This window comes from Oryctolagus cuniculus, chromosome 16 (assembly GCF_051225735.1).
Source record: "Oryctolagus cuniculus isolate XC-2025 breed Fujian yellow rabbit chromosome 16, ASM5122573v1, whole genome shotgun sequence".
Lineage (NCBI taxonomy): Eukaryota > Metazoa > Chordata > Mammalia > Lagomorpha > Leporidae > Oryctolagus > Oryctolagus cuniculus.
In genome coordinates, this window is record NC_142882.1 from 56,116,911 (window position 1) to 56,138,546 (window position 21,636).

A 21,636-nucleotide genomic window follows, 5' to 3' on the forward strand; every position below is an offset into this window, starting at 1 on the left:
TTCCCAGGGAAATGGCAAGTTATATAGGTCCTATATTTGTCCTTCTTTTTAAATGGGAAAGAGCAGAGAAAATAAAGCTACAGAAGGTTTTATTTGCAAGCTGGCTCTACAGCCCGGGGCTATGTTTCCTTTCCCTTTCTTCCCCAAACAGGATCCTTTTAGGTCTGACAAAAAAGGGAGGGCCGAGAGAGTGGTGGGAAGAATGCGGAGCTCCATCAAGCACATTTTTGCTTGTGACAAAACACTGGACCAGATGGATTGCCCAACTTGCCAAGAGCACAGTTAAATGTTCACAGGAGGACCACTAATGTGATCATGGCGCTCGCTCCTTCTTTCTCTGCTTTTGCTGTTCTTCCACCAAACACTAAGAGTTTGCAGCGCTAAGGAAATCATCCCCAGGCGGCTAAGGTTCCCTCTTTGCTTAGCACATTCCCTAAGCCTTAACACCTCAGATGTGCTGAATGCGAACAATTATGGGAACAAACCCCCAGGGCTATAGAATTTCACCAGAGGTATTTTAAACATTGCAGGATGCTTTGTAAAGGAACAGGCCACAGCTCAGGGCTGGCAGCTGGGAAGTGATGGGAGCCATGGAACCACACGCTGATGCTCATCCAAAGGATGGCAGGGTCTCTGCTGGGAACACGGGACCTGGGCTTGTGTGGGGCTCACCGTCACTAGCTACCAACACAACACAGAACTCCAAAGGATGGCTACTTTTGCTGATTTGGGGGTTGTTTTAAGTCTCTGCTTGGGAAGTTCAGTTTGTGATTCTGTTTTACGACTTTGGAAGAGCTGCCTGGACTTTTAAAGAAATGTCCATGAAACTCTATGAAATCCACCTACAGATGGCCTCTGCTCATCTGGAACGAAAGAGAACTTGCAAGCACCTGTGGAATCTTTGCCCAGGGCCTGGCCTTATTCTATAGACTGATGCTCCTCCTAGTTAACTCCTGTGCACCTGCCTTGCCCTTGAACCTGAGTGTCTGCTACAAGCCGCTGCTATCCACCCTTGGCTACCAGAGCTCCTGGATAGAAACCAGAGAAGACAATGCTGGAGCCTGTGTCCTCTCCAGCAAACAATGGAGTTTGTCATCTTCTAGGCCCATGGCAGATGGAGCAGGAAAATGTGGGCTTGAACAAAATTAAATTAGGCTAAATATAATCCTTGCAGAAAACCTTTCCCTGTCCCATCAGTGCTGTCTGGAGGGAAGTTACACATTCCCCTCAGCATATTAATTAAACTACTCATCTAATTAAAATCCTCTCTGAATTGTGCAAAGGCCAAGTCCCCCATAGACCTGCCAATGTTTCCAGTGCCCAGTTGTTGGAATGCTAATAGGATTTGACTCTACCAATAAGTTAGAATTTTAACCAGGGTCACATGAAAATGTCATGAGCAAGATAAGTATGGACAACGCAGAGGTTCAAGTTTCAGGCTTCTACATAGCTCTTCACAGATGCGATGTAGTATAGAGAAGTAACAGGCCTGGGAGATGGTATTTTAAAAAACGATGAGGAGGAGGAAGAGGAGGAGGAGAAGAAAAGGAAACCATATCTGATAATCAATCTGTTGACAACACTGTTTTAAAATGATACAAAGTTTTTGGGGCATTAGCGGTTGCCCAAACTCCCCTACAATTGCAGAAATGTTGGTTGTGATGGTAAAGACAGGTGGCCCAGGCCATTGGCTAAGACAACCTGAGTACAGGTCCACAGTGCGGCCTGGTACCCCAGGATGAATGTCACACCCCATGTGAACAAGGCCTCTGCTGGAGAATCCCACGGAATTCACTGTATTTCTAGGACATTCCCAGGGCTCTGGAAGTCCAGCCCTGCATTAACAGACTGTGAACAACACAGTTCACCTGGAAGATGGCCCAACAGTCTTCAATGACACTGCCAGGCAGGGGTCAAAGGTGTGGTGTCTGGATCACATCTAGACTCACAACAGTTGGTGGAACCAAAACTAAGTACTTCTACAATTAACTTCTAATACAAATCCTGGGGCCTTGTCCCAATTGTTGTTTCTGTCTTCTGTACATCTCTGCACAAATATGGGAGAAATGAACTGACTTGCACTGCCCCTGACATCCCACCCTCAAGGGTCCACAATCCCAGGCAGAGGCCCTTGGCATTGGGTTTGGGTCTGTTTCTTTCTCCTGGTGCATGCCATGCTCAGTTCACAGCACTCACCACGCTGAGTGTTGAGCAGTTTTCTCAAAATTTCATCCCCTCCCATTTCAACAAACTCCTATGAGTGGCCAAAAAAGCCCCCACTGGGGCCAGCATTGTGGTGCAGCAGGTTACGCAGCTGCCTGTGATACAAGCATCCCATATGGATGCTGCTTCCAGTCCTGGCTGCAGTTTTGGCTGCTCCACTTCCGATCTAGATCTCTGCTAATGCACCCTGGAGAGCAGCAAAAGATGGTTTAAGTGCTTGGGCTCCTGCCACCCATGTAAGAGACCCAAATCGAGTTCCTGGTTCCTGGCTTCAGCCTGGCCCAGCCTTGGCTGTTGTGGCCATTTTGGGGGAGTGAACCAACAAATGGAAGATTCTCTCTCTTTCTGCTACTTTGCCTTTCGAATAAATAAATAAATTTTTTTTTTAAAGTCCCCATGTATCAGTCTGTCTTGCCAGGAGCTGCTATACACCGGACCTTGAGGTCTACCACTGGAATAAAGCCAGTTAGCGAGGCTTCTCACTTAGGGTCACCCCCGAGCCTTCTCTGAAGGCCTTCCACTCCCTGCCCACTGCAAAGTGTGCTTTGTAAAAAGGCTCTTCAGAGGCAGAGGGCTGAGTCCTGGAAGCCATCCCAGGGAGCTCAAGCTGTCTCCTGGCTCTGCCCCGGACTGATCCTCACTCTCCCACAGCCTTGCACCTCTGTCTTCATTTCTTTTCTAGTAATTAAAATATATACAGTGTGAGAGCTCTCCATGCTGTGCTCACAGGGAGTTTTCCGCTGGACTTTGTATATCTGTCCCCAGGCAGTAACAGCGGAGAGCCACTGCAAACCTCACCAAAGTGCCCTGATTGGTTTTCGTGCCTAACGAAGCCCAACACTTGGAAATAAGAAGCTGAAAACATCCATGTGGCCACATTTTCCTCTCCTTTGCTCCCATGTCCACATGGAAAAGAAGAAGAAAAACTCCTAGATCTTTGCAAAGGTTTTATGAAATATGAGCTTTGGCAAAGCCAATGTTTTTGAAAATACTTGGACCATCCAAATAGAACAGATGTTTTTGCAAAAGTTTCCACCAGCCGTCACCGCAGTCCCCAGGATGACCGTGCCCAGTGCTCCCGGGCAGGCTGTGGGGGACAGTTGGTCTGATGGCAGCGCCTCAAATCACTCAGCTCCTTTTAGACTTCAGAGCAAGCCCTGTGACCCTGCCCCCAGCCCCACAACATGTTCCCAGGGTAGACACCGTAGCAGGACGGTTGCAAATAGGAAGTTCTGGTGTTGGAAGAGCACAGAGGATGGGGCAAAGAGGGAAGGCAGTAGGAAGGCAGCAAGTCCCCCCACCCGCCAGTCGCCATCCACAGAGCCCCAAATTCCTCATATACAAGCTTACTTCTTAGTACATCCTGAAGCATTAGGGTCATCCTCTGAAAACGTGAGCTCCTTGAGGGTGCAGGCTGTGTTTTCACTCATCTTTGCCTCCCAGCCCTAGCATCCTGCACACGCAACCCACACTCAAACTGATCTGACTGACTAGAATGAAAGCCCTGGATCCCCTTGTGGGAACTGGGCCACCATGGCAGGCATTCTCACTAGCCCTGGCTGCCAGGTAAAAGCGGGATAAACAGAGCACTTGCCATGGGGCTGAGGCAGCTGCCTAACGTGGAGCTAGGTCTGGACAGCCAGCATCGCCGTGTGCTGCCTAATGTGGAGCTGGATCTGGACAGCCAGTATCACCGTGTGCAGTAAAGCACTGTGCATGTCAGCAAGCGGTGTGGCATAGGGCCCCAGGCTCGGGGGGCTCCTGGGGAGTGCCTCATGAGGGTCTGGCACCATAGTCGATGCTTTAGAGGCTTACAAGTTGCAGACGAGTTCTCAAAGTATCATGAAAAGTGTGTAGACCACAGCATATTTCTTCTCCATTTTCACCCGGTAGGACTAAGAAGTCAGTGACTAGGGGCTGGTGCTGTGATGCAGCTGGCAAAGCTTCTGCCTGCAACACTGGCATCCCACATGGGCACTGGTTCCAGTCCCAGCTGCTCCACTTCAGATTCAGCTCCTTGCTAACAGCCTGGGAAAGCAGCGGAGGACAGCCCAAGTGCTTGGGCCCCTGCACCCACATGGAAGACCCAGACGAAGTTCCTGGCTCCTGGCTTTGGCCTGGCCCAGCCTTGGCTGTTGTGGCCACCTGGGGAGTAGACCAGTGGATGCAGGATCTGCCTCTCTGTGTCTCTCCTGTTCTCTCTGTAACTCTTTCAAATAAATAAATAAATAAGATGCCAGTGACTGTACCTCTGTCAACCAGAATACCAGTAAGAGCCTACAATTTAACGGCTAATCTCAAATTCTTCCAAAAATCTTGCCTCAACCACCCTCAAAAACCAAAACAAACCAAACTAATCCTCCTCTCAAACTTTTACCATTCCATTCCCCTTTCCTTTCTTTCTAATAGAACCGAGTTGGAAAGGGCTGGGGTTTTCAATAAATGTACAAATACACACAAGTTAATACTTTCCACAAAGTATTTTTAACCCAGCTCCTAACCTGCCAAGATTTCAGGGCCGCCTTGCACTCCCTCACTGTGTGCCACCCACAGACAGCGCCAGGGCCCGGCCTCCCTACAGGACGGCCCTTACAGCTGATTAAAGGGCTTGTGGGTCATGACAGAAATGTGCTTGGTTTACAAAAACGCAGCATGGAAGGGAAGGGCACATCTGTGACCAGAGAAACTGCAGATCTGCGGAGGAGGAGGCTACTTTTGATTTGCTGTATTCTTTCCGGGACCAGAGAGTGAACGAGCGAGCAAGAGAGAGCCTGTGCCAGGCGTTCACGTGGCCCAGCACTCAGGGGCTCACATGGGTAACAGGCGTTTCTTAGTTCCAAAATGTGGAATAAAACTCCTAAAGTAAAAAGAAGTTGATTTCAACTTCTATTGTCATCAGAAGTCAAGAGAATGTGAATGCAGGCATTTGTGATGCAGCAAGTTTAATATCCCCATCTGAAGTCTGGGAGAGAACCCAGAAGTCAGGGAGAAGCCCCTGAGTTAAACCATCCTCCACTCTAAAATCTGCCAGAATGAAGGGCTTCCCAGGAGATGGGAGAGGAAATGCACCCGAGTGCTGCCTGCACGGACCGCCTCGCGCAATCCATCAGCCGGCCGGCTTCAAACACGGCCATGGAGTTAACTACACCTGACCCGAGCACCGCCCCCTTCCAGCGAGGAAGTCTGACTGGTGACCGTCACCAATCCAGGGTGTACAACCGACTTGAAACAAATTGATGTAATCAACGTGCCCCCATCCGCTGAACTGCATCAGTAATGCAATTAAAGAGGCATGAGCCTGCTACAGACTTCAATCTGTTCAGGTGGAAGAATACCACTCTCGCAGAGTACCTGTCAGCACGTTTACTGTGGATATGCCTGGATGCAACGCCAGGCTTATGGATCACGAAACAATTCCCATGGTCAGGCCTTTAATGTAAACCCACAGTGACAAAAATAATCCAGACACATGAATTCTTGTATAAAACTTACAAAAATGAAAGCTATAAACAACTGCAAAATTAGAAAATATAAAAAATTATATATAAATAACCCATGTTTCAGCCTTCTTGTACCCCCAACCCCACCCCTGGCAAAAAAAAAAAAAAGTCCTCCATGGCTAACACTTTCAACAAAAAGATACAGCACTTAACAGGTGGTTCAAAAGGTTGGAATGGGGTTAGGGGAGTGAGGAGAGTAAATTTATCTTTATTTGTACCACTTACATTGCTTTTTATTGTGTGTATGTATTTTAATTTAATTTTTAAAATAACTTGTTTATATACCTTCCACACTTTCCTCTAGGCATATATGCTTAAAAAGTTAAAACCGTGATTGCATTGTGTGCATGACCCCAAAAAATCTCTTTTGGGAAAACACAAAGACTAGGACTCTCACTGTGCCCTCTCTCCGCCTGGTCTCAGAAGCACGAACCCTGGCATGGGCTCCGGAGGGAGACACAGGCCGTAAACAGTGTGAGCAGTGGGCAGTGAACATGTGGCCTGAACTTCTTCTTGCACACAAAACACACTGCACAAGTCCTCAAACGGTTTAGACAGCAACCGCTGTGCAAAGGGGCCACGTGGTGCCCGCCAGGCCGCAAAAGCAACATCAGACCTTCCCCTCCCAGCCCACAACTCCTTGAGCTCTTTCCTGTCTGCCACTTCCCTTTGGGGGTGAAACCCGTGGGGGCTGCAGGCTGCCTCCCTTTCTTCAGGCAGTGTTGAGGGGGCACAAGACCCCACTACTCCCAACCTGACTCTCTGGACTGCAATCGCTGCATTTTGCTTTATTTTTCACTTTCAATCAAAGCAGTTTGCGGGGCTGAGCCTCGTAATGACTCGGCCTCAAGTGTTCCCTGTTCAGACAGTCGCACAGGGTGCACCTGAGCCCACTGAGGCGGTCCCCTCCCCCCCAGCACGGTGGATACACCTGCCTCTGTCCATGGCTGCATATCTGCATCATTCATCCCCCCAGGGAGGGCGGCTGGCAACCCTGCGGGTGAGGGGTGAGGACACAACCATGCTGCTCTGTTTTCAAAGACGCCAACTCCCAAGTGCAGAAGGCTCTGGCTGTGTGACTTCTAAAAGAGCGAAGGCTCTGGGAGCCTCAGGAGGACTAGGCCAAAGAGGTGGATAGAAGCAAAGCATAACAAAATCATCATAATCGGAGGGAAACTGTGTAAGAAAAAGGAACCCAATGCCAAGTGAGTTCATTTAAGTTGGAGTACATGCTTGGAAAGAAAGTTTGGTTTCTTTAAAAGCAAAATCAGAGGCCAGGCTCTTCCCCTGCACCATATTCCATTGCTTTCTTATGCTTTGGTTAAAACTACAGATGAGCAGCAGTACCACATAGGAGCCAGCGCAGAGTGTTCAAAGTGCCTTGTGCTCACCTATGCGTTGCTATTTTTCCAAGCCCCTGGGCAAGGATGTCTAAGTTATTTGGCTTAAACTCATAGCTTTGTCTGGGGACTCATGGTATCAGAAGGGCCAGGAGATGCTAGCTCAGGGAACCCCAGAGGCTCACTTAGGGCTACACTTAGTAACTATGTCTTTCATAGGAACACCTTCCAGGGTATGAGCTGTGGGATAGAAATGGGACTTTAATAACAGGAAGGCAGTATCCCACAGGAAACAGAACTCCAAGGTAAAGACGATCTGGCAAACGATGAAATCTGTACAGACTTTTAAGAAATAAGAAACAGATGCATATGTGTATACAAACACACACACACAATATACACAGAGAGTATCTGACTTCTGTTCTGTGAGATAAGCTACTTCTTATGGAATGAAAATTCATGAATTAGTAACTAATCAATCAACTCTTGAGCCACGTAAGCTGCCATTCAACCCTTGCGCGTTTATAAAAGAATACTTTGATAACCGTCCTCTTTATTCTGCTTGTCACATTTCACACCTGACTACTGCATCTGTCATCTGCACTGCAGGTGAAACCGTGCTGACCTTGTTGTGTGAAGCCTGGTGCTGGGACGTGGCTTCCGCTCCTGGAGAGGCCCTGGGCACCCTGTGGGCACCAGTAAGGCTTCCCCGCGTCTGGTCCAGCACGGATCTAAACTGGCGGCCATGGACATCAACAGCCACCATCCTGGGATTCCAGAGCGAAAATCAGGACAAAAGGGAGTGCTGCCCCAGACATGAAACCTGCATTCAAAGGACTCCACTCAGAAGCAAAGCCGGGGTGGGAGTGAGGGCGCAGCCTTGGAGCCCAGCTGTCCTGGGTTCAAATCCTGATGTTGCACTCCACACTTGTGACTTGCCAAATTACCTCGCGGCCCCAGGCCTGTGTGTGCCCAGCAGCATGTGCGGAGAGAGACAGCTAGAGTGAGTTCACCACATCCCGCTCACCCTGGTGCACACCGCAGGGCATGCGTGTGCCCACAGAGATCCAACAACATGCCAGGAACATACAAATTACGGGGTAGATAAATGTAAGAAAATAATTTCACAGTGCACATAGAGGTGGTAGAAAATGGAACCTCCCCCTACCCCTACTTCCTATTTTTACCATTAATGATTTGGTATGATTTCTTCCAAATCCTTTCCTCTGTCCCCACAAACCTCTGTTGTGGTTCGTCGGTGTCCCCAAAAACACCACATTGTGCAAACTGTTCTGGAAATAACTTGCTGTTCCCAAAAACCCCAAACAGACAACAGCCTCTCTTCCGTGGCTGTACACTGGTCCTGACATGTGTCTCATGCAAGCACTCTTCATCTTGATAGGTATTTAGGTGAATCTGATTTTTCGCTAATAATAATAATAACAAAGTTGTGCTACTGTTTCTGTAGGTGGGTTTCGAGAAATGAGCTTGCTAAGTCTTTGATCTAAAACATAACATTGGTGATGTTGGTCACCATGACCTCGGCTCCTAATGACATCGTCAGGAGAGAGGAGATGGCCAGCCTCCATGGACACTGAGAGCAGTTTTTCCCCTGTGGACTCGGGATGGATCCGGTGGCTGGGAATTCCTTCTCCCCGAGCCTGGTGCAGAGACAGGGCCGACACTCTTGACCGTCCAGAGGTAGGATTCTAGCTGGAGTTGAAGGCAATGGCCTTGATTGGATGTGGTCCCCCTGCTCTAGTCCGACAGCTCTAATTGCATTCTTCATGCCAGCTGAAGGCTGCCAGCTTCCGCTCCCGGCTCATTATCAGAGCACTTCAAGGGAATCCATTATGAGCAGAGCACCTGGTCCAAATTTATTTCAACGGCCCAGAGCAAAACGGGAAGGTGCTTAATGTTCAACCACAATGGTGACATTTTTATGAGATATCCGAGGTTCAGAAACAAATAAAAGGAAAGGTTTGAAAGGAGCACGAACAGAAACTGTGACAATAAAAATTCAACATTAATATATCAATTTTAAAGCATATACCACCCATACACTCGAGGTAAGGCTGAAGGTTCAAGAAAGGCTAAGGAGAAAGGAAAAGGAGGAGAATGCCAGAGCCCGGCGGCAGGGGCCGCTCGCAGAATGTGGGAGCAAACCAGGACGAGGTTGGGGTGGGGATGGGGGTCCTCATGCTGGCCAGGATCCCCATTGCTGTCCCTTAGTGCCCGCAAGGGAATGCCACGCGTTCGTTCCCCATGGGGCACGCCCACACCTTTCCTCTGGTTTGGCTTACACAATTGCTGTCTTTCTCACCTTTGAAAAATGCCCTTGTGGAAATGAACGCGCTAATGATTGAGTCCTTTCCCAGACGTTTCCCTAAGAAGCAGACTTTTTACTAAATGTGTTAACGGGGACATTTTCCCAGGCAGCTCACAGTGCATCCAAAATAAACACCCCGGCCCATCGCCTGAATCCGTATCTGGAGACTCCTGTGGGGGTGGATTTCGTGCCACCGCTGAGGCTCTGCCAGGAGCCAGGATGCGGCCGACCACCAGCTCCAAGGCCCCTGCAACCGAGGTGCAGTGCCTGAGTGCACCCCACCCTCCGCTGGGAATTTGTTTAAAGAAAACGTTTAAAATAAATATTTGTCTGCGTTCGCTACACACAACAATGACGCGCACACTGGAATCTAAGAAAATGATGAATGAAAAATTCGAACCCCAGCCCTTTACAATGGGAATGCTGACTACACTAACTCTGGGCTTCGGAGAACGCACCGCATGTTTAGTCTCTCACAAGAAGAAGAGGACAATTAATCAAACACACCAGGAAATTTTTCAGCTATTAGCTGCTTTTCATCTGGTAGTTTTATCTTTCCCAAGCATTTTCCTCCTTAAGCCGACCATGCAGCTGTGCACTGCATTAATTGGCCAGACTGTACAAGTTTTAATTATTTTACTGATTTAAAAAGGCAATTAGGCAGCACCTATTTTTCACATATTGATTGTTCCTATTCCAGTTTTAGACCTGAATTCCTGAATCAGGTAACTGGTATAACCATGGGCTGCTACTTGAACCTTTCCTCTTTTGTGCAACAAATGAATAAAAAGCACTTAAAATTAATTACCTGATAGAATCACCTTAAGCAAGCCGAGTAGCAGAGATCTCATTAGAATAAACTCTGCCTGCAAGTCGCCCAGCAGAGTCATCACTTGTGTGCTGCCTGCAGGCCGCCCAGTGCTGGCCCTTAGAATTTGGGAAGCTGCAAGAGCTCGGCCTGGGTGTTTCGTGCTTTGTTCTGATTTTGCCTTGCTGGTGACTATACCTTGTTTTACAGCCTCCTAGGAGACCATTTAAATAAAGGGCTGGCACTCTGAGCGTCCACAAGGCATTACCAAGTTCACCTTAGAGACCGGGGACGTGGCCATTTGAATTCTGGAGGGTCCTAGTTTCCCTCTTACCACCACCACCCCGCTCCCTCCTAACTATGCAATCTAGCTCAGCACGATGGCACTGCAGTGATGGCTGTGCACAGTGGTGCTCACAGGACAAGCAACTGCCAGCTTAGAACAGGAGGAAAAGCTTTCCCAAGAAGCTGTGTCCAATGAAACATCCATCCTGCAACTGCCTCCCTAGCACACACAGTTCCCTAGCTTTGTGCAGCCTCGCAGCTGCACTTTAGAAAGCCACTGAGGTGACGATAATGCACTGTTTATGTGCCACATGCAACAGCGGAAAGAGACCTGGATTCAAACACGCATGCCATTTATAAGCTGTGCAACTGTACACAAGTCATCTTTAATCCTTTCTAGCATTAGTTTCTCCATGTATAAAGTAGGGACAAGTATGCCTGCTTTACCCATTACAGAGAACCCCCGAGACCATCACACTTGTGTGTGAAAACGCTTTATAAGCTGCAAACTGGTGTCACAAACGTCAAGGGTCATCTTTGCAGAAGCCCTCTGCTTCACGCAGTCCCCTGTGCTGCCCTCTTGTGGTAAGCAAGCTGCAGTGCTACTCAAACAGCAAAGAAATTCATTTTGTGACTCTGAGTTCCTATTGCTACTGTGGAACCAACTCTTGATTGTTAGGCTAATAGATGGAGAAGGCTACATGACAGGAAGTAGACAGTGCAAAGGATCCACTTGGGTTGTATTTTTCCTTGATGCTATGCCGGAGTCTGAATTTCAGGAACAGAACATAAAATACGTTTAAGGGGGAAAAAATCCTAAATTAGTGAACAATGAATTGAGACACTATACTTCTGTCTGTTTTCTTGTATCATTAGGCAATGATTAAAAATTTTTGGAAAGTGGAAAGAACTGGACGAGAAGAGAAGATCAGCTGAGTCTCACCCTGTCCCCAATTTAAAAGCAGTGAACTTGTTCATGAACTGTAGGAACAAAGCCAGATTTATCTGTACCTAGAACCAGATCAACATACTGGAAGGGACCTGAGACACCATGGTGCTCCACCTCCTTCTTTCATGGCTGAGAAATCTAAGCTCTGATAAGCTAAGCCTTGTCTAACTCGAACCCCAGAATCCCCAGCACCCAGCAGCACCCCGACCTGCTGCTTGCCTCCACTTTTATCACATCCTAACTCATGGCTCAGAACGTATACTCACTTTTGTTTCTCTTGGACACTGGTATACAATATAAGAAAATATTGAAAGATATTAGACAACCAAGTGGGAGAGTGAAATGAAATATCAACATTGTCACTTAAAAGACTTTGTTTAAAAAAATCATGGAAATATGTCTCCTAAACAACAACAAAAATGACTTTGGAATTTACCTGTTGGATAGGAAATGAAATAACACTGAGGATGACAACCACAAGCCAATCAATGAATGCTCATTGGTGGATGGAGTAGGAGCTCAAGAACATGGCTTCCTCTTAACATCTGTAATTAACACACATTTGCTACGCTCAGGCCCTATCTGAAGTGTGTTGATTCTTATAATCTAAGCACAAAATGCAATGTGCTGTTAATAACCTCACTGACTGTGGCACTGACAGCTCAGCCAGCACCACGGATCACAGGGGGTAATCTGCTAAGGAGAGGAAAGTACCAGGTTCCTTAGGAGAAACTGAGTAAGTCGGTCAGTTTGGGGAGAGATGAGGGAAATCCATGGAGAATGGCTCAGGGAGAAGCAGCTGGCAGAGCCAGAGGTGCACAGCCGAGTGAGGGTTTGGGGGCAGATGAGACTGTGTGTCCAAGCCTCAGGATGCCTGGCACAGTGCTCCCTATGACAGTCACACTAGGATGGGGAAAAGGCACGCAGGTAAACAGTATGAGGAAGGCGGTACCACTGACTGTGAGGAACCAGCTCCAGTCTGGAGGAAGGTCGGGAGGGGTCCGCACCTGCAGAAGATGAGCACGAAGGGGAGAATCAAGGACCTCCGGGGACAAGAAACTCTTTTCAGGTTTGGTGAGTACCAGCACCAATAAGGGAAGTCACTGCCATGTCCACTAATTACTGTGCTCATCCACTGCTGGGCCAGGAGTGCAGGGGCTTAGAAGGCACCCAGGGCTACGATACAGCAGCCGCGCCCTTGGACAAGCCGGGGGGCCCTGGAGCACTTGCAGTGGCCTCTGCTCCACCCTTGCCCTTGACCAGAAACCCAGACGCCAGGCCAGGCACAAACCCTAGGTAACACTGGCCAATGGGAACTAAGAAAGAGGCAAAGGCTGCAGGGTTCAGGAAAGTCAGCACCTCTGCTTTTCCATCTGCCCCGTTAGGAGAAAAGCTCACATCTAGTCGCTGACACACTGTGACACTCTCAAAACAGTAGGATTGTGCACTCCTACGCTGTTAACAACAGTGATGCAGTAAAGGCCTCGGCACCTACGTGGCTGACAACAGGGCTTCGTAAACGTTTGCGGAGTAAGTCAATGACTGAAGGCAGTATCAAGGGGCTTAACAAGTTGCTTTCAAAAATCACCTTCAATCTAAAAATGCTGTGCTTTGAGACAGCAAGTATGCTCATGATTTAGAAATCCCTAGGCTATTTCAGGACAGAGTATATCTGGTCCCTATGAAAAGGTGCATGCAGACTTAAAACTTTGGCTGCCGTGAAGTGTTCCTTCGACAGGTCTCTTCTGACAACATGAAGATTTGGTGGAATCTTTCATAAAACTCACATTGTAGGATCACTTCCTTCCAGACAAAGCATGCAGGGAGAGGCATGGGTGTCATGGTGTAAGTCACCACTTCATGCACTGTGGCACCCTGGGTGTCCACGACTACTGCACACCGTGGGGCCCTGGGTGTCCATCACCACTGCACACCGTGCCACCCTGGGTGTCCGTCACCTATCTGGCTTCTCTGGAAATGGGGCCAGACTGCCCACGCTCCTCCCTGAGCCCCCAGGACAGGACCGGAGGCATGGACCAGGTGCAGGAGACTGAAACATCCTGGATCCCGGGAGCCAGCAGAGTCTGACAGGCAGTTGGACTGTAAAGCCAAGGAAAGGAAAGAAGGAATCAGAGGAGCCCAAAGGAAGACCTCCCAGGCCAAGGACACTCCAAGGTCGGACAGAGCAAAGGCAGCAGACTGCCAGGGCATGGAGGATAAGGGCGAGGCAGGGGAGAGGGCTCAGGGAGGAGCGTGGGCAGTCTGGCCCCATTTCCAGAGAAGCCAGATAGGTGACGGACACCAGGGCGCCACGGTGTGACAGTGGTGAGGGACACCCAAGGGCCCCACAGTGTGCGCAGTGGTTGTGGTCACCAAGGGCCCCACGGTGTGCGCAGTGGTGAGGAACACCCAGGGTCCCACGGTGTGCACAGTGGTGAGGGACACCCAGGGCCCCATGGTGTGCAGTGGTGAGGGACACCCAGGGTCCCACGGTGTGCACAGTGGTGAGGGACACGCAAGACCCCACAGTGTGCGCAGTGGTGAGGGACACGCAGGACCCCACGGTGTGCACAGTGGTGAGGGACACCCAGAGCCCCACGGTGTGCGCAGTGGTTGTGGATACCCAGGGCCCCACAGTATGCACAGTGGTGAGGGACACGCAGGATGCCACGGTGTGTGCAGTGGTTGTGGACACCCAGGGCCCCACGGTGTGCAGTGGTGAGGGACACCCATGCCACCCAGCGGCCATCCTCGCTGCTCCCCGGGCCTGCCCCCCAGCCCCCAGATCACTGTGTCCTCCGACTGCCTCTGCAGAACCTGGCCAGGGTGGGTTCCTGACCACAGTCTCGCAGCAGCACCTGCGGCCTTTGCCTCTGGTGCCCCCATCACTACTGCACGCTCCACAGGGCAGCCAGGGTCCACTTCTCAAATGCTAATCACCTCCATCCCCGCTCAAAACCCTCCCACGCCTTCCCACAGCCCTGGGCAAGTGGAAACTCCTCCAGCTCGGTCCCTACAGCTCTTTTAGCCTTCCTGACTTCCGCACGGTCCACCCCACCCCCACCCCCTGCACCTGCCTGAGGTCAATCCCCTCCCACTTCCCAGCTTCCGGGAAGTTTTGCCTGCACCCAGGAATCTAGATCCGCTGCTTGTCTCTTCACGTCTTCCTGTTTCATCTTCCTCTTCCTGCCCAGTGATTCCCTGTTACTCCTGAGTCTGCGGCCCCAATGGCTTATAGCCTCCTTCCGCCTGTCATGTTCTGTTGTAACTGCAGCATCTGCACGGGGCTTGCCACACGTGGGTGCTCAGTGAACACTGAATGAATGAATGAATGAATGAGTGAATATGAACTGTTGTTGAGAACTCAGCCTCTGTGTTACGGGGACACCGGGGTTTTAGGGCGAGACAGACCTGGGTTCTCACCCCAGTGACGGCTCATAGCTGTGCTGCTTAGAAAACACAGTGGGGACTTTCTAAGGCTTCATGAGCCATACAGAGTTATCAGCTGGAAAGTCAGCTTGCCGGAGCCAGTGTGTTGCACAGTGGGTAAGATACTGCCTGCAACACCAGCATCGCGTGTTCCGGCTGCCCCGCTTCTGATCCAGCTCCCTGCTAATGTGCCTGGAAAGGCAGCAGAAGATGGCCCAAGTGCTTGGACTCCTGCACCCATGTGGGAGACCTAGATAGAGTTCCTGGCTCCTGGCTTTGGCCTTGCCCAGCCCTGACCATCACGGGAGTGAACCAGCGATGAAAGATCTCTCTCTCTCTCTCTGGGTGTGTGTGTGTGTGTGTGTCTGTGTGTGCATAACTCTACATTTCAAATAATAAATCTTTTTTTTTTTAAATTGCCTACTACAGATTCACTGAATTTCAAGTCTCACCTGCGGCTGCCTTGGCAGGGCCAGACCAAATAGCTCGAGGCCCACAGGCTGGACATTCCCCACCGCTGCTGTAGGAGCTCAACAGGCCATCTACTTCAGAGGGTCACCAAGGAAACGAAAGTACACCTGCCAGGGAAGGGCCGAAGCACTGCCTGTGTGGTTTGCGTCACCACCTGGGCTACAAGCTTGTTTCAGCCCTGCCTTCTCCAGGCCATCACAGGTGCCCGGGAGTTCTGGAAGGGAGCAGGCACTGGGGGCTGGCCGCTGGCCTGCGGTGCCCGGGGGCCTGCAATCCACTCAAGCCCCAGGGCAGCGCTAGTGCCACCTGTCAGCCACGCTCTACATTTCCCCACAGCACGTCCAGCTGTTGAGTCTGCTCTGTCCCAGGGTTCCTGAAGGAAAGCAGACAGCGGTCACGGGGCATTTTGCTAACATTGCAGGCGCTGCGAGCCGTCTGAAATGTGCGCCAGTTTCCCAACTGCAAAAACGGAGCGGAAGGAGGAGGCAGACTGCAGAGACGTTGGGGAGGGAGGCGGGAGGGACACCTAGCGTTGCCCGGTGCTACTAGGGACTAAGGAGAGGCAGATGGCAGAGACGCAAGGGAGGGAGGCGGGAGGGACACCTAGCGTTGCCCAGTGCCACTGGGGACTAACAGAGCCCCGCTTCACTGGCTTCACGGACCCGCAAGAGACAGAAACACACACCCCTCCCCACCAAGAAAAAGGAGCCCTTTCTGTGAAGCCAGCGGGTGATTGGAGCCCAGCATAAAGTATGTAAGATGACTTTTTAAAGGGGCTCTCTCAGTTGTTCCAACAAGCCACATAAACGGGGGCAGCTGAACAAAGCTTCCAAAGTCTGCATGTGAGCACAGCCTCTCTGCCACCCTCTTACTAACTGCGGCAGCCAACCTGGCCCCCACTCAGCGCTTTCACACACCTGGAGAGCACTGCCAGGCACAACCTACGGCCCCTCCCCGCCATGGTCAGGAAGGATCCAGAAACCCCAAGCTTCTGAGGATGACGCCCCCAGGTTGGGCAAGCTCATCATGCATCTGGGATGCCTCAGGAGATGAGTAAGGGCTGGCCTTGGAGCAGGTCTGGGGCAACTCAATCTCACTTCAAAATGGGAAATCTATGTTCAAATCCAGAAAGGATGTTTGTCATCTTTTCCAAGGTGGCCTACTTCATATGACACTTTCCAAGGCTTGCATGTATCAAGTTTGTCCTGCAATTGCTCTTTTAATGTTTATTTTCACATAATTAAAAGGCAGGGGGGGGAGAAAAAGAGAGAGGGAAAGAGAGAGAGAGGAAGAGAGAGAGAGCACGCAAGCGCAAGGGAGAGCAAGACAGAGAAATTTCCCATCCATTAGTTCATTCCCCACATGGCTGGAAGAGCCAAGACAAAGTCAGGAGCCTGGAACTCATCTGGGTCTCCCAGATGGGAGGCAGGGGCCAAGCACGTGAGCCATCATCTACTTTCTCCCAGGATGCGATATCAGGAAGCTGGATTGGACACAGCGCAGCCAGCATTCAAGCCAGCACTTGGCTATGGGATGTGGGCATCCCAAGTGGTGGCTGAACCTGCTGCATCACAGCACCCACCCCTGTCCTGGAATCCTTATTGATAAGGACCTAAAATGTGTGATTTTATGTGGCTAAATGGCATTAAATCCCAAAAACATTAAAACTGAAGGATTTTCAACATTTCTCCTGATGTATACCATAACCATGTTTAAAATGTTCCCTCTGGCTTAAAATAAATGATCTAACATTGAACTACACAGTACTTCCTCAGAAAAAATGAGCGATAAGAAAACCCATTTATTATTTAAAACGTTACTCTCTAGTGTATATAAAAGTTGAATTTTTATATGCAGCATGGGCTTTCATAAACGTAAAAAGAAGTAAATGACCCCCTTACATCTACTCCTTCAAATGCCCTGGCTCCCTGAGACTCAGACCTCAATCCACAACGTCATCCAGAGTGACTTTTTATGATCCATTTATAAAGCCCTTCACAAACAGGGTTGACAACTGAAGTGCTGATAGCGTGCTGACTACCGCTCTGCAGACGGAGCCGGGCGCTCAAGGCCCATCACACTGATGAGGCAGGTGAAAGTCTGTGCGCTTTCCTCACACAGCCATACATACAGATTCTAGGTTTGAAGTCCAGCCAAATTAATGTGTCCCATTTCTTGCATTGCTGATACCAAGAGGAAAGTGTGCAGGCAGTCTAACAATTGTCAGGCTCTCCGCTGTTTCCAGAGAACAGGAAGGCGGCCTTGGCAGAAATGGTACACCTCTGTGCACCTGCTGCGGTCAGTGTGTGCACGTCTGCTAACTACGGGCTGAGCTTTTTCTTTCCATAGATAATTCATGAGAATGATGTGCATCTGCACACACGTAGCCCTATGGGAGGAACAGTGCAGGCAGGAGCCCTCTGCATCCTTATGATGAATTACCAAAAAAAAAAGTTCCACTCCTAAATTATAATTCAACATCCCCGCATAAAGCGGTCTCAAATATCAGCACCGTCTTTAATGACATCATGCCATCCCTAGGATTCGGTTTTACAAGTAAATTCCTATTAGACATTAATAAGGGCTGTTGGTGGCTAAGCATCTTGCCTCTCCAGTAACGACTCGGTGGAAGGCAATTAGGCCAGCCAGGTGCAGCTGAACTGAGTACTCATAAAAGTTTTTAAATTTTACTATTTCCGTTTGATTTGGGGAGGTGCGTTCCAATCTGCCCAAATTAAAGAGGAAGCCATGCGTATGTTTTCAGCTGTTGTGTGTTCTGGCCACACTGATCAATCCCTTTCATGTTTCTCTACCCCTAAAAACCCGATGATCTGAGGATTTCAGTTTTCAGCATGGGTATCTGCATTTCACAGCCTGTCCCAGTGGTCACTACACACACACATACACACATACACACATTCAGAGCCCAGGTAACAGAGCTGCACCTTCATCCTTTCCGAGGCAGCCCTGGGTAGTAAAATGGCTGCATGAAAGGAAGAACTTTTCTCACTTTGTTAACCTGTTTTCGTTGTAATTAGTTTGGGTCAGGGAAGGAGACATCAAATTAAAGTTTTATGTCATTATAAGAGCGATGATTTTCCCATTACAAGAAAATCAATTTCCTTCTACAAACTACAAACCCTGCATAAAAGAATTAATAAGTGCAAAGACTTAACACCTCAGAAGCAAGAGAAAAGGTGACCTCTGATGACGACAAACGCCCTTGGAAGGGGAATGCTGCAGAGGTAACATACCCACCCCTCACCATGGCATTCTAAGGGGGATGTAGCCCCAGGAAGTCTCCTCCCATCCGGGAAACACAGCCCTTTTTATTGAACCGACTGTGTGTTTTTCTCCTCTTCACTCTGTAATTCACACTGCTCAATCTGACTTCATGCCGCTTACACATCTATAGGTGAATGTTGCACACGGTCAGCTTTCTGATGCCAATGACAGATTTACCTAGGCTTTGGCTTTCCAACAAGTTACGTGGATACTTGATGCATGAACCCTCGCATGGACAAGTGAGAGCCGGAGAAGGCATCCTGCTGGCAGTGAGATAGGCTGGCACTCTGAGATCGCGCTCGCCAGCCCCGCCCTGGGAAGTAAGCGTTGGGCATGGCTTGCCGCAAAGGCCCGCAGTGTGCGGAACTGAACAGTCCACCTAATTTCTAGGGCAAAATAGATTCGCTTATGTGGGAGAACAGGCCCCAAATGCAGACCCTCATCTTCTTTCTTGGCTGTCTGAAGACTTTCCTTTTTGTTTGCTTCTCTTTTTGAGGGAAACATTAACCGTCACAGGACAGAAAGAGCAGTTCCAGGTGGTATGGTGTGGTGTGGGGCGGGGCAATTTCAGAGAACAGCACTGCTGGCATTGCACCAATAACTCACGGAAAGGGGCACAGAAATCTGCTGTCTCGGTCGTGGTCCTTTGGGTTCCTGGATCAATGGCTACTCTGATTTTTTTTAAAGATTTATATATTTATTTGAAAGTCAGAGTTATATGGAGAGAGGGAAGGCAGAGAGAAAGGTTTTCCATCTGCTGGTTCACTCCCCAATCAGCCACAAAAGCCAGAGCAGCATCGATCTGGAGCCAGGAGCTTCTTCCAGGTCTCCCACGTGGGTGCAGGGGCCCAAGGACTTGGGCCATCTTCCACTGCTTTCCCAGGCCATAGCAGAGAGCTGGATTGGAAGTGGAGCAGCCGGGACTTGAACCCATGCCCATATGGGATGCCAGCACTGCAAGTAGCGGTTTTCCCCCGCCACAGCGCTGGTCCCAATTACTCTGATTTTTAAAGAACAGCCCGGGGTTGGCCCTGTGGTAGGAGGCTAAACCTCCACCTGTGGTGCCGGCATCCCATATGGGTGCCAGTTCATGTCCGGCTGCTCCTCTTCCCATGCAGCTCCCTGCTGATGGCCTGGGAAAAGCGGCAGGATATGGCCCAAGCACTTGGGTCGCTGTACCCACATGGGAGACCTGGAGGAAGCTCCTGGTTCATGGTTTGGGGAGTGACCCAGCATGTAGAAGAGCACTCTCTCTGTCTATCCCTCTTTCTCTGTAATTCTCAAATAAATAAATAAATCTTAAAAAATAAAAAAGAGGTTGAAACTCTTGTCTCAGTGAGATGGTATCTGGTGGTGAGAGGTAGGAGATGACTAGCTAGTGAGGGGGGAGCCTTCATACCTTCCTAAGAGACTGGCAGCTGGCTTCCTCCCTCCCCCACCACCCGAGGACCAGCAGAAACAGCCATTTGCGAACCAGGGAGAGAGCCCTTACCGGAACCTGACTGCGCTGGCACCCGGAATTGGGAAGAGAGAAATAAACAGAATTCTGTGGTATTCCACTGTAGAAGCCCAAACTGACGCGGACAGAGCAGGTGCTGAGAAGCCCTGAGGGTGTGCAAGCAGCACAGGAACTGGGAGGTATGCATGGGGCAGGTCGGCAGCCTAGCAAAGGATTTGTGCAAGGTGATTTGGGGAGGGCCCAGGCAGCACAGGGCGCAGATCAATGAAGCGCCCACCTTCTTCCAGGACACCTAACTCACCGTACACTGAATGCATTTTTACCTGAACTTGGATTTTTCATCCTGTCTCAGATCGAACTCCATACCTTCAGGAATATTTAAACTTACTCTAACAGCAATTAAATTTTTCATGATTATTAAAAGCCTCATTGTTAAACGAGGTATTTATGAGGCATTCTGGCATTTTCCCTTACTCCCGATATGCTACCATAACAATTTTCACCACTCAGAAATTCTTAAAATAGTTTAGGTGTTTTTGTTTAGGTACTAGTCCCATTAAATCCACTTCCAGAGAAAAGACACTAGTGTTTTACTTTCTTGGGTGCTCTTAAAATCAACTTAATTCTAATCTATAAAAAAGGATCCTGAATGAAGATACTAATGTAAATTCAAATATATTTATATAATGAGATTGAAGAGAAATCTGCTTAAATGAAATATATTACTCATGAGTTTTAAAATTCAGAAATATTCTTTAACATCTGCATCTCTGTCAGAATCATCAGTGTGGGTATGGCCCCATGGGAAAATATTCTCTCGTTTTAAGCAACAGTCCCTTGAATCCCACTGGATGGATCTTAAAGGACACATGGCATGCCATGTGGTCAAAACTTCGTAAAAACTTAACAATAACATTTCATGTGGTCCAAGTGTGTTATTGTGATAGAATTGTTTTTTCTTGCTACAATAACTTAACTCCACATGTAATCCCAACATCCAGCTTGTAGGTAGAAGAGGTTCAGATTTGGGGAATGTTTTAGATATATTTTTTTCTTTCCATTGAGAGCATTCTTAAGAGAATTGTAGATGACTTTGTGTTTATTTGGAAATACTGTACTTACATACACACACACACACACACGGTGGGGAAACTCAATGGATAGAAATTAATATTTTAACCACCAACTATAGTCTCAGATCATTTCTTAAAAACCTGTAAAAACCTGGCAGCAATGATCTACATTCTAACATCACAGTTCAGAAAGAGGGTACACCTGTTCTACCTATGACAAGGTAGAACAAGAAGGAAATAAAATTATCTCATTTTCAGGGATGGTGTCTCCTTATTTTGGCGTCTGTGTTGTTAGAAAACACCACTATTATATTTCTTTTTTTTTTTTTTTTAAATTTTTTTTTTTTTGACAGGCAGAGTGGACAGTGAGAGAGAGAGAGACAGAGAGAAAGGTCTTCCTTTTGCCGTTGGTTCACTCTAATGGCTGCCGTGGCCAGCGCGCTGCGGCCAGCGCACCATGCAGATCCGATGGCAGGAGCCAGGTA

At 48.9% G+C, this 21,636-nt stretch overlaps 1 protein-coding gene across 3 annotated transcripts in view; it reads right to left on the bottom strand.

Annotated features, from left to right (window-relative positions):
• The window catches only part of JAZF1 (JAZF zinc finger 1), a 334,186-nt gene that overhangs the window by 213,471 nt on the left and 99,079 nt on the right, over positions 1 to 21,636 (bottom strand). The gene's annotated exons all lie outside the window — the stretch shown is intronic.